The sequence below is a fragment of the Paroedura picta genome, chromosome 3, assembly GCF_049243985.1.
Source record: "Paroedura picta isolate Pp20150507F chromosome 3, Ppicta_v3.0, whole genome shotgun sequence".
Classification (NCBI taxonomy): domain Eukaryota; kingdom Metazoa; phylum Chordata; class Lepidosauria; order Squamata; family Gekkonidae; genus Paroedura; species Paroedura picta.
The window spans coordinates 4,885,880-4,897,378 of record NC_135371.1 but is presented as its reverse complement, the minus strand read 5'-3'; the positions used below and the strand labels follow the sequence as shown (position 1 = coordinate 4,897,378).

At 46.6% G+C, this 11,499-nt stretch overlaps 1 long non-coding RNA gene and 1 pseudogene across 1 annotated transcript; both read right to left on the bottom strand.

The window, feature by feature from the left end:
• Positions 1-2,421: 2,421 nt before the first annotated feature.
• LOC143834196 (uncharacterized) lies at positions 2,422-6,224 on the bottom strand. Its single transcript, XR_013229753.1, has 3 exons — positions 5,903-6,224; positions 2,908-3,202; positions 2,422-2,551 (listed from the first exon to the last, which is right to left on the bottom strand). It is a non-coding gene; the product is annotated as an uncharacterized LOC143834196 (long non-coding RNA).
• A 1,724-nt stretch (positions 6,225-7,948) lies between these two features.
• Positions 7,949-11,167, bottom strand: LOC143833848 (vomeronasal type-2 receptor 26-like; annotated as a pseudogene).
• Positions 11,168-11,499: the final 332 nt, after the last annotated feature.

Below are 11,499 nucleotides of genomic sequence, written 5' to 3'. Positions count from 1 at the left end.
GGAAGTGTTGTCAACCAGGGAATGTCTCAGGAAACGATGAAGCTAGAGTCACAGAGAGGAGAGCATCCTTTAGAAGACAGAAGACACTTCTGCAAACTTTTTCCAGCTGTGGTTTTCTTCTTACTGACCAGTTTTATCCATTTTTATACATTCATTGCTTTCCTCTAAGCAAGCGATGAAGAATTCTTAATTGTAGCACAACTGTCACCTCCTCCTGGTGACTGAAGCACAGGAGCCTAAGAGGGAGTAACTAGCCAAAGACTCCATGGTAGACGGAGGACTGAGGATTCACCTCTGTGTCTCACAAATTCCAGTCAAATGCACTAAGCACTAAACTGAGTTGGCTCTCAGTGAAATGGTCCACGGCCAGGCTATGCCCTCAAACAGACACTGCTTATAGGTTGGTGAATACACGGGCATTTCCGCACTTCAGTAAAAATAGCGATATGCTAGTTTAGTGGCAAAGCGCTAAATTTTTTGCACTTCCGAGCCTCTCTTCACCTTTTCTCCTGTCTCGCCTTTACCTGTGCCTTTTCACACATCTGATATTTTAATGGGGGAGAGAAAACTTTTGGGAGGCATGCTTTGTGTTACAACTTTGAAAAAAATAGTTTTATTTCTGGCATGGCTTGCATGCTGGTCTAACTATTCGTTGCTCCAGGATGTTCGCCATTTTTAAACAAGGGAGAGGGAGGATATAGCGAGCCAGTTATTGCTCAGACACTGGATGTTGGCAACTTCACATGGAGGGGCCGGAATATAGTGACTACATAAGGAAAGTATTTCACTACATTTAACAGGTTTGGACATGCCCAAGAAATCCACCAATGGTGATTCGAAGGAGGAGGAGGTTCTTATATGTCACTTTTCTCTACCCAAAATCTCAAAGCGGATTACTATCGCCTCCTCTTTCCTCTCTCCATAACAGACACCCTGTGAGGGAGGTGAGGCTGACGGCGCCCTGATATTACTGAAGAAGAAGAGTTGGTTCTTATATGCCTCTTTTCTCTACCCGAAGGAGGCTCAAAGCGGCTTACAATATCCTTCCCTTTCCTCTCCCCACAACAGCGGCTTACAGTCGCCTTCCCGTTCCTCTCCCCACAACAGACACCCTGTGAGCTGGGAGAGGCTGAGAGAGCCCTGATATTCCAGACCGGTCAGTGATATCAGAGCTCTCTCAGCCTGACCCACCTCACAGGGTGTCTGTTGTGGGGAGAGGAACGGGAAGGCGACTGTAAGCCGCTTTGAGCCTCCTCCGGTTAGGGAAAAGCTGCATATAAGAACCAACTCTTCTTCTTCCTCCTCTTAATGCTGACAGGTCCTGGAGGTGGATTTAAAAGTTTGTCAGGATTCTTGATTTAGACATGGAACTCTTATTAAGAACTATGTCTTTCAATGTTTCTTATGATACATGGCAGGGTCACTAAGATTGTCTGGCTGGTCGTATTTCCGCTCTGCATCCCAGCCAGCCCAGCCCAGCCCAGACTGGGGACTTAATTGAATGTGATGAGGAGGAAAGTGCAAGTTCAGGAAGAAATGAGTAGTGGGGCACCAATGGCGATGTTTTCATTTACATTCAGCAGAGGGAGCAAGAATCAAGATGTTCCAAGAGAGTCAGAAACTGGGTTTGGGCCAGAAATCTGCCAAAGGCTGCATGACAACCACCTCAGTCTAGATCTGCAATAATCTTTGCAAAGCAAAACTGCTGATAAGTATTCTTAATCCACGGAGTAATGGGTACCTGCCAAGGCTGTATTCGTTCCTGTTCCCACTTCATCATCCTCTCCGGCCTGGATGAGTAGGCAGCATGTAAGGCATGGGCCACCGCCTGGATGGAGGTGTATGTCTTCTGGGCCCTGGCAGGCAGGCGTTCTTTCAGGGCCTCCCAGGGCCTGTCTTCCAACCCCTCTTTCTCTCTAGATCTCAGGTGGCCTCTCTCAGAGAAAATGGACTTTGAGTAGAAGGGATGCAGTCCATTCAAAAGAAACTCATTGATAAGAGGGCTACATAGTATTTCTTGGGGAAGCGTCATCCTGTTCTTTGTCTGGGTCATGACAGAGAGAGATCCATGCATCGGGAGCACAAAGGGGACATAATTACATGCCAAGCTGATGAGGGAGTCCAACAGAATAGCTGTGATCCAAACTTTACCCACTGTGAAGTTCCAGTCGCGTTCAATCCCTTTTATGAATGCTTCAACATATACCATGAATTCAATTTCTCCATAGAAAACAAAAACATTGACTTCGTCTTGAGTGAAATATGAAAGCAAGCGTTGGTACTTTTCCTTTGGAAAGTCAGCAAAACCACCACTGTGTTCTGTGATGCTCTCTGCAAAGGCAACACAGATGCTGTTCCTGAGCATGAGAGATGTCAAAGTGCCCTTGATATTTTGCCCGCTGTCAGGGACAAAGAGCCCCACCCACGTCCACCGGAAATGCAGGAGCAGTCTGACAATTCCCAGGAAGTGGGCTTCTTCTGGTCGAAAGGTTTGGTACAAAAAAGGAAACTGAGTTTTATCAAGAACTGCCAAACGGATATCATGAGTGACCTAATGGGGAGAAAGTTACAACTGTTAATAGAGGTAAAATCTATATCTAGCTGTATGGTGATAAAAGGAGAATGACTCTGAGAACAGCAGTATAAAAATCAAAGAATAGATAGATAGATAGATAGGTAGGTAGGTAGGTAGGTAGGTAGGTAGGTTGGTTGGTTGGTTGGTTGGTTGGTTGGTTGGTTGGTTGGTTCGTTCGTTCGTTCGTTCGTTCGTTCGTTCGTTCGTTCGTTGGTTGGTTGGCTGGCTGGCTGGCTGGCTGGCTGGTTGGTTGGTTGGTTGGTTGGTTGGTTGGTTGACAGACAGACAGACAGACAGACAGACAGACAGACAGACCCATCCCTGGTTCATACCTGAGGGACTTTGTAGGTGCTCAAGAACATTGAAACATCAATGGAGATGCCAGAATTAGACCCTTCAAGAACAGCCAGCAGTTGATTCTGTCTGCCACATTTGTAGTTTGGAATGGTCTCCTGGCCAGAGGGTATGAGGTCCATCAAAGCATAATATGTCACCCGGGGATTGAAAGTGTTCTCATAGACGGCGTAGCCCAGAGTGGTATTATTAGGTAAGAGCCTGGGATTCTGGTTGATGTCTTGAACGGCCAGTGTGAAGGCAAGGTGGTTCCACTTCATTGCTGGAGACGTCCTAGGAAATATATACATATACATTTCTAGGGATACCATAGACAGGGTTCCAATATGTTCCTTCACACATGGGCAACACCTATCAATAAGTTGCATCCTTAGTCTGCCAGTTTGGTGTAGTGGTTAGGAGTGCGGACTTCTAATCTGGCATGCCAGGTTCGATTCTGCGCTCCCCCACATGCAACCAGCTGGGTGACCTTGGGCTCGCCACGGCACTGTTAAAGCTGTTCTGACCGAGCAGCGATATCAGGGCTATCTCAGCCTCACCCACCCCACAGGGTGTCTGTTGTGGGGAGAGGAATGGGAAGGCAACTGTAAGCCGCTTTGAGCCTCCTTCGGGTAGGGAAAAGCTGCATATAAGAACCAACTCTTCTTCTTCTTCTTCTTCTTGCACTCAAAAGCTCACGCTTTGAATAAATCTTTGTTGGTCTTAAAGGTGCTACTGGACTCTGATTTTATTGTCACACCCTGAAGTCATCTGAACAATACACCTGAATAAAATCCAGAAGCAGTTGAGGTGGTGTGAACCTGGGCTGGCCACAGCGCTGACAAAGCTGTTCTGACCGAGTTGTAATATCAGGGCTCTCTCAGCCTCACCTCTCTCACAGGGTGTCTATTGTGCGAAGAGGAAAGGGAAGGTGACTATAAGACACGTTGAGACTCCTTCGGGTAGAGAAAAGCGGCATCTAAGAACCACCTCTTGTTCTTCAGGCTCCCTCAGCCTCACCTCCCACACAGGGTGTCTGTTGTGGGAAGAGGACAGGGAAGGTGACTATAAGCCACTTTGAGGCTCCTTTGGGTAGAGAAAAGCGGCATATAACAACCAACTATCCTTCAGTAATATCAGGGCTCTCTCATTCTCACCCACCTCACAGGGTGTCTGTTGTGGGGAGAGGAAAGAGAAGGAGAATGTAAGACACTTGAGGCTCCTTTGGGTAGAGAAAAGTAGCATATAAGAGCCAACCCTTCTCCGGGGATGAAATTTGTCCTGTTTTGGGATTGGTTGAATTTGTGGCATCCAAGATGTTGAACACTCTGCTCCAACAAAGTCAGAATTACATACACCAGTGGTTCTCAACCTGGGGGTCGGGACCACTTTGGGGATCGAACGACCCTTTCACAGGGGTTGCAGCAGGGTGAGCAGCTTGGCCAGGGTGGATCGAGATAGATCATTCGTCTGTCTGGAGCAGTGGAAAAAAGCAAGATCTGCATGGTGGGACAAGTGGCAGAACTGAGCTGAGAAACCCCGGGAGGGAAACAATTTACATACAATCATGAACAATTGATGTTCAAGCCATGGGTCAGTTTTTGGTTTAATTTCTGTGAAAGAACACTTGCATAATTTTATGGTTGGGCGTCACCACAACATGAGGAACTGTATTAAAGAGTTGTGGCATTAGGAAGGTTGAGAACTACTGGCCTACATAGAGTGGAAGTGCCTCCCCAGGATCTCAGGCTGTGGCCTTTCTGCCTCTTCCCTCATCCCTGGAGGTGCCAGGGATTGAACCTGGGCCCTTCTGTGCGCAAAGCAAAGATTCTTCCACTGAGCCACACTCCAGCACCTGGATTCTCTATCACACTGCCTTGGGGGCAGTGTCCCTGGGCTGGGGTGCCTATCAAAATACAGAATCTTCTTCCTTAGGATTGATGCAGCTTGCATTGGTTCACAGTCAGGTTTATCAGGGCTGCCTAGCCAGAGAAAGAGGGACGGAAATTTCACCAGAAAGAGGTGAAATTTCCAGTCTGACCATACACATCCCCCCCCTTCAAATGCAAGTCCAACAAAATTTGATTCCAACAAAAGTACAGTCCACAGTGCCTACCTAGGATGGGGCTTCAATCCACCCACCATTCATTGTGTAAGGACATTAATTGGGTCGTCTGTTTTCATTGGAGGAACAATGCTTACAAATCATCCTGCCATAAGACTTGTGGTAGGCCTATGGTAGTTAGGTGGGGAGCTCACCAAATCCATGTCTTTCTTTTCGTGGGCCCCTTGTGCATGATGGAAAAGCAGATGAAAACTCACTAAATACATCGTTGTTTTTCTTGTCTCTACATAGAAGAGTGAATTTACTCCGCAAAACTGATTTTGCTCTGCATGGGGAACTGCCTCTTTGGCGCTTTAAGCGTCTTTTAAGGGTTGTTTACGAAAGAGGCTTTGCACCAATTCATTTCTCTCCTGCCTGAGATACTCTATTAGTCCTGCCGAGAAGCTCCTTAGTTGTGCAGATTAGTGACGGCATTACAGAACAAAGCGGAGTTAGCAAAACTACAGGGGGCAGGACTATGAATTGTTCCATGGAGACAGCACAGCAACGTAGTTTTTCAATAGACTATGTTCAATGCAGAACAACGATTGTAGTATAATAAAGCGGTCTAAACTGGTTGTTTTTTTAAGCTGTTTTATTTGGCTTCATTCAAAATACCTCCTGTTTGAGAGGACTTTGTCAGATGCTTGAGGATTAGTTATTATTAAAATACGGCTCCAAGCCCGCCACAAAACCCACACAACTCACAAAACCATAATCCAGCAGATCATGGCTGTGGTGAGATGCTTCACTCCCAGCTTCCTGGCAGTGGAAAACACGTAGCAATATCTGCTCCCTTAATAGATGGAAGCAAAGCGTCACACGGACATTTGGACCCAGAATTCTGTTCCATCACATACATTGAAAAGACGCACCAAGGTCTGACTTACCACCTCCATTTAAAGAAAGGAGACTCCCTGAAGCCATATGATAGCTCATCAGTAACCATGTAAGTGACAAGCCCAGCAATGACGTGGTCCCCATTCCGGAGGATATTAAAGGGTAGAATTTCATCCACTGGCAAAGCAAATGGGCATTCAGCACTCCCCATTCTGCAGGCTGAAAGAAGAAGCAGCAGGAGCAGAAGCAAGACCATTCTCTGCCTGTGTGCACCTTTTCCCCTCCCAGGAGACGGAACTCAGAGACCGACAGAGAGAGGTGCAGGATCCCCTGGCAAAACCAGGGCTGTAGTCACTTGAGCAGTCCTGCCCTGGCTTGATCAGACGGAAAGGGAAGGATTGAAAGCTTTCCACCAACACAACACCCCCCAGACATCTTGTCCGCTGAACTCAGTGGAACAAAATGCTTTTATCCATCAGACTTTCTGGTCCTGTTGCAAGAGATTGCGTCATCTTGCTCGTCGTTCTCATGGTTTCCGAGAGAACTTTTCCCTAATTCCCTGGAGCTCGGTGGAGATCCAGAAAAAAATCGCCAGGATTTTGATAATTATAAAGGAAAGCATCTGAACCCCCACAGGCTCTTTCCTTGTGTTTAAACGCAGGTGCAGAGATGGAGAAAACATGTTTGCGAGAACTCAGCAACACAACTTCACGTGGCCTGGGTCATGGAAAGGGCATGTGAACTTGGCCTAACTTTTAGGGGGAAACAACTTTCAGTCCAAGACCCCGTATTGAGCACACATACAGCAATGCTTCTTCGACTGCTGTGGCTTCCAGTGGAGCACTTGACCAAGCTCAACATCTGGACCTTGACCTTCAGCACCCTTAATAGACTGGACTCAATGATCTGTAAGACTGCCTTCCCCGATATATCCCTGTCAGAGCTTCATGCTCTCAAACAGTGAATCTCCTGGTGGTCCCCCGTCTGTAACAAGTGTGCCTGTTGCCAGCCTGGGCCAGACCCCTTTCAGTTATGGTTCCAACTTGGTGGCACACTCTGCCAACCGAGATCTGGGCCCTGTGGAGTTTATTATATTTCTGCTGGGCTTATGATTGATTGTAGGCCCCTTTCATCATTGGTATCTACCTCCTCGCCACAGCACTGATAACTGTTCTGACTGAGCAGGAATCTCAGGGCTCTCTCAGCCTCACCTCCCTCACAGGGGGTCTGTTGTGGGGAGAGGAAAGGGAAGGTGAATGGTAGGAAAAGACAAAGAAGCTGCATTGAACACGTGAACTTGGGATCGACCAAAAGGGAGGGGGCTTTGAACCATGGCACCGGAGAACAATAAATCATTAAAATGGTCATGCCCGTAGTGTTACGTAGTCATGCCTGTTCTAAAGGGGACGTGTTCCACATTGGAGACACAAAACTATATATCCATGGTGGTGGTTATCTGGAACAGCAGGCAATTCACCATTGCTGTGGTCGAGTCAGAATTAGACATCACTGCCCTTTCCCTCTCTGGGATGACTGAGCTTCCTCAAAATAGTTTTCATCTTCTCCTGTTGATTGCCTTCAGGAACCTGATTGGCTAGAAAGGCATTACAAGGATGTTCTAAATCAGGGGTAGTTAACCTGTGGTCCTCCAGATGTCCATGGACTACAATTCCCATGAGCGCCTGCCAGCATTTGCTTGCCTGGGCTCATGGGAATTGTAGTCCATGAACATCTGGAGGACCACAGGTTGACTAGCCCTGTTCTAAATGAACAAATCAATGAGAGAGCAGCTGATCGTCCCCAATTGGACCCCCAGTCCAACTCAAAAGCCAAAATACCATCAGATGTTCATTGTTATTGGCTAAGGTCATATGAAAATGAAATCCAATGGGAAGCAAGTGGAAATCAGCAACTAAAACTAAGGGAGAATAGCTGCAGTCACAACTTCGATGTTAAGCATTTGCTTTTGTAATGTGTGACTGTCACCATGAATACAAAATAAATTTCTTTATTACTATAGGAGAGGGTTCAATTGTGCAGTGAGTTCACAGGCAACACAATAATTAAAATTAAAAAAGCAAACACTGTGCCAAGAATCAAACGCCATCTTGACTCTTCATCATGAGATGGTCCTTGATATTCATGCCAGGTTTCACGACAATAATGTAACATTTGGGCATGAAGATGCAGCCCAGCAGCCCAGCACTGGAGGCCAAGATGGAGAAGACCTGCACAGCAACCATGTATTTCCCCTTGGTGCTCAGGTAGGTGGGCACAAAGGACACCCAAACACTGCAGAAGACCAGCATGCTGAAGGTGATCAGCTTGGCTTCATTGAAGGCTCCAGGAAGCCTCCTGGCCAGGAAGGCCACTGTGAAGGAAATGGCAGCCAGGAAGCCCATGTAGCCCAAGGCACCATAAAACATGGCCACAGACCCCTCATTGCATTGCAATACAATCTGTCCATGCTGGGAGTGCATGTCAGACTCTGGGAAAGGGGGAGAGATGCCCAGCCAGAGGGCACAGAAGCCAATCTGAACAGTGGAACAAGAAAGGACAATGGACTTTGCCATACTCTTCCCCACCCATTTCCTCATCCTGTTCCCTGGCTGGGTGGCCATGAAGGCCACCACCACAGTGATTGTTTTAGCCAGCACTGAAGAGACGGCAACTGAGAAGATGGTGCTGAAGGCTGTTTGTCGGAGAAGGCAGGTCAACCTCCTGGGCTGGCCGATGAACAGAAGGCAGGACAGGAAGGAAAGCAGGAGTGAGATGAGAAGAATGTAGGTGAGGTCTCAGTTGTTGGCTCTGACTATCGGAGTGTCCATATTTCTAATGAAGATTCCTAGAATTAGAAGGGTGACTATGGAGAAGAACAGAACCAAAACAATGAGGATAACCCCCAAAGTCTCCTTATAAGAAAGGAAAGTAATATTTTTGGGAAGGCACTGAGTGTGGTCCAGGTTGGGATACTGATCTTCTGGGCACTTGGTGCAATGAGCAGCATCTGGAAAGATAAAGAGGGACTTCAGCATCATCTGTAGCTCATTCATATTCAAGACAGTGAATTCTTTTAGATTCCATAGAGTCAAATTCTATCAGGGTAAGATTTTTCATGTATAATAATAATAATTGGATATATTGGTCACCTTTCCCTAGGACAGACTTGGGGCGGCTGACATCAATAAGACAGATATACAAAGTAGACATAAGGACATTCAGCAGTAATTTTTAAAATTCTTAATATAAAAACCCATTTGAGAGCCCCAAATCTTCTGTATCAAAAGACGTACAGTGTCCAGATCACACAAGGTGATGGTACTGCTTTACTCTGCTTTGATTCGGCCTCACTTGGAGTACTGTGTTCAGTTTGGGGCAACACAATTGAGGAAGGATGTAGACCAACTGGAGTGCGTCCAGAAGAGGGCAACAAAAATGATGAGGGGTTTGGAGTCCAAGTCGAACGAAGAAGGGTTGAGTGAGTTTGGTCTGCCTAGCCTGGAGAGAAAACAACTGAAGTGATATGATAGCTATCTTCAAGTACTTGAAGGGCTGTGACATGGAGGATGGAGCAGAGTTGTTATCTGTTGCCCCAGATGGTTGGACCAGAACCAATGGGAAGAAATGTATGTACTCTGCAAGGGGCTGGACTGGAGGTTTGTCCCAACACTATGATTCTATTATTCTAAATTAATCCAAAAGAATTTTCAGCTGGAAGAAATTCCTGCCAGCAGTTCCTCAGAGGAACAGGCTTCCTTGGGAGGTGGTGGGTTCTCCTTCTTTGGAAGTTTTTAAGCAGAGGGTAGACAGCCATCTGCCAAAAATGCCAATTCTATGAATTTAGGCAGATTGTAAGTGGCTGGGCAGAAGGGATTTTGCCAGTCCTTGGGTCTTGTGGCCCTTTCTGGCATGCCCAACACACATGGGAATGTCACCTCTCAGTTAGAAAGGCCTGGAATTCTCCCATTATCCTCACGCCAACCCAATGAAGTCAGAAATGACTCAACATCACTCAGCTAGAACCTATGTGAAAATATAGAGGTATCCCGAGGAACTTCTGTATGCCTCTCAAGGGATCCAAGGAGATTGTAGAAGATTTGGTGGAATTTTAATAATTCATACAGTTGGGTCTTCCAAGACTCCAGTGATGCCTGATTGGCCTAACAGGACTGATCCCGATAATTAAGAACTACCAGGTACCAACAACCATCACAAAGGACCAGAAATTACTAAAAACTGTGAGAGCCACAGAGTACAACAGAAGCCAATGATTATGAACGTTTCTCCATGCCACTGTTTACTCAGTGACCTCTCCCCATGAGGTCTTTCCTTTGAAAACTGGAACAAGAAAGACGAGTCCACCAAGTTTTAGAACAATGCTCAGAAATCTACAAACTGATTCTTTTGTCCATACCCAAAAGGGTGTCCTTTTTCCCTATCACCCACCTTCCTGGGTGGAGATGGTCCCTTCTGCACACAGAGAACAGTCATAGCAGCAAACAGGCTTCCCTTCCAGAACCACTTTCGCATATCCAGGGAGGCATCTTTCAGTACACCTGGAAACAGGAACCGTCTGTGCACAAAGACAAGGAGCATTATTAGGGAAAGGAGAACTGACTCCCTGGGTAATAATATCTGTTCCACTTAGTAGTTCTGGTAAGGGCTTGGAGGAGGAGCTGGTCTCATGGCTTAAGTGCCACTCGGCACTTAACACCCACTCAGGGCAGCTGTCTGTCCCCCCCCCCCGAACAACCCCTCCCACTTCAAGGCTCGGAGGCTGCAGATCCCTGAGGTGAGAGCTGACATTGCTGGTGAGTTCCCTGCCCAGGGCCTCCAGCCCACAGGCTTTCCAGATCCTGGGGGGAGAGGCCATCTGCAGAGTTCTCCCACCCCACCCCCCAAACTAGTACCCATTGTATTCCTGAATGCAACGGGCTTTGTCCCTAGTTTCACATATGTCTCTATGGAATATCCACATGATTAAATGTTAGTTTACATGTGCTTATTGCTAGCCACCACAAAAACTAGTTTAAAATGAAAGGCTCCTAAGACTCTCATGGAGGTCTCTGGTACCACACAGATCTATATATCTTATGCAACCTTGAGAAATATAGAAAGTGATGAATAAACATTCCCACCTGCTTAAACAAGGGGGGCCACACAATGGCATCCTGGTCCATGGTCAGCTTTATCTCTCCTGAGGCCTGTCTTTCGATACTCCCAACTTCCGTTCTCAAAATGGACAAGTTGGAAAACAAGATCGTGTTCACAATGCCTAAATTGGCTTCCAGGTCTCCATTCTCACCCAAACGCATTCCGCCCACAGAAGAGTTTTGAAACTGGAGGTGTCTCAGGAAACGATGAAGCTAGAATCACAGAGATGACAGCAGCCTTTAGAAGACAGAAGACTCTTCTACAAACTGGTGGCAGCTGTGGTTTTCTTCTTCCTCATCAGTTTGATACATTCAGATGGCTATACCTTGCTCAAACCTACATTTCCAAAATCCCCGTCAAACACACTAACCACAAAACTGCATCGGCTCTCGAGGAAATGGTCCAGGGCTACTCTATTCCCTCAGATCTACGGGTATTTATCTTCCCACTGTGGGCAATGCTTTTAAGTTGGTTATTACAAAAATTCGAGCAA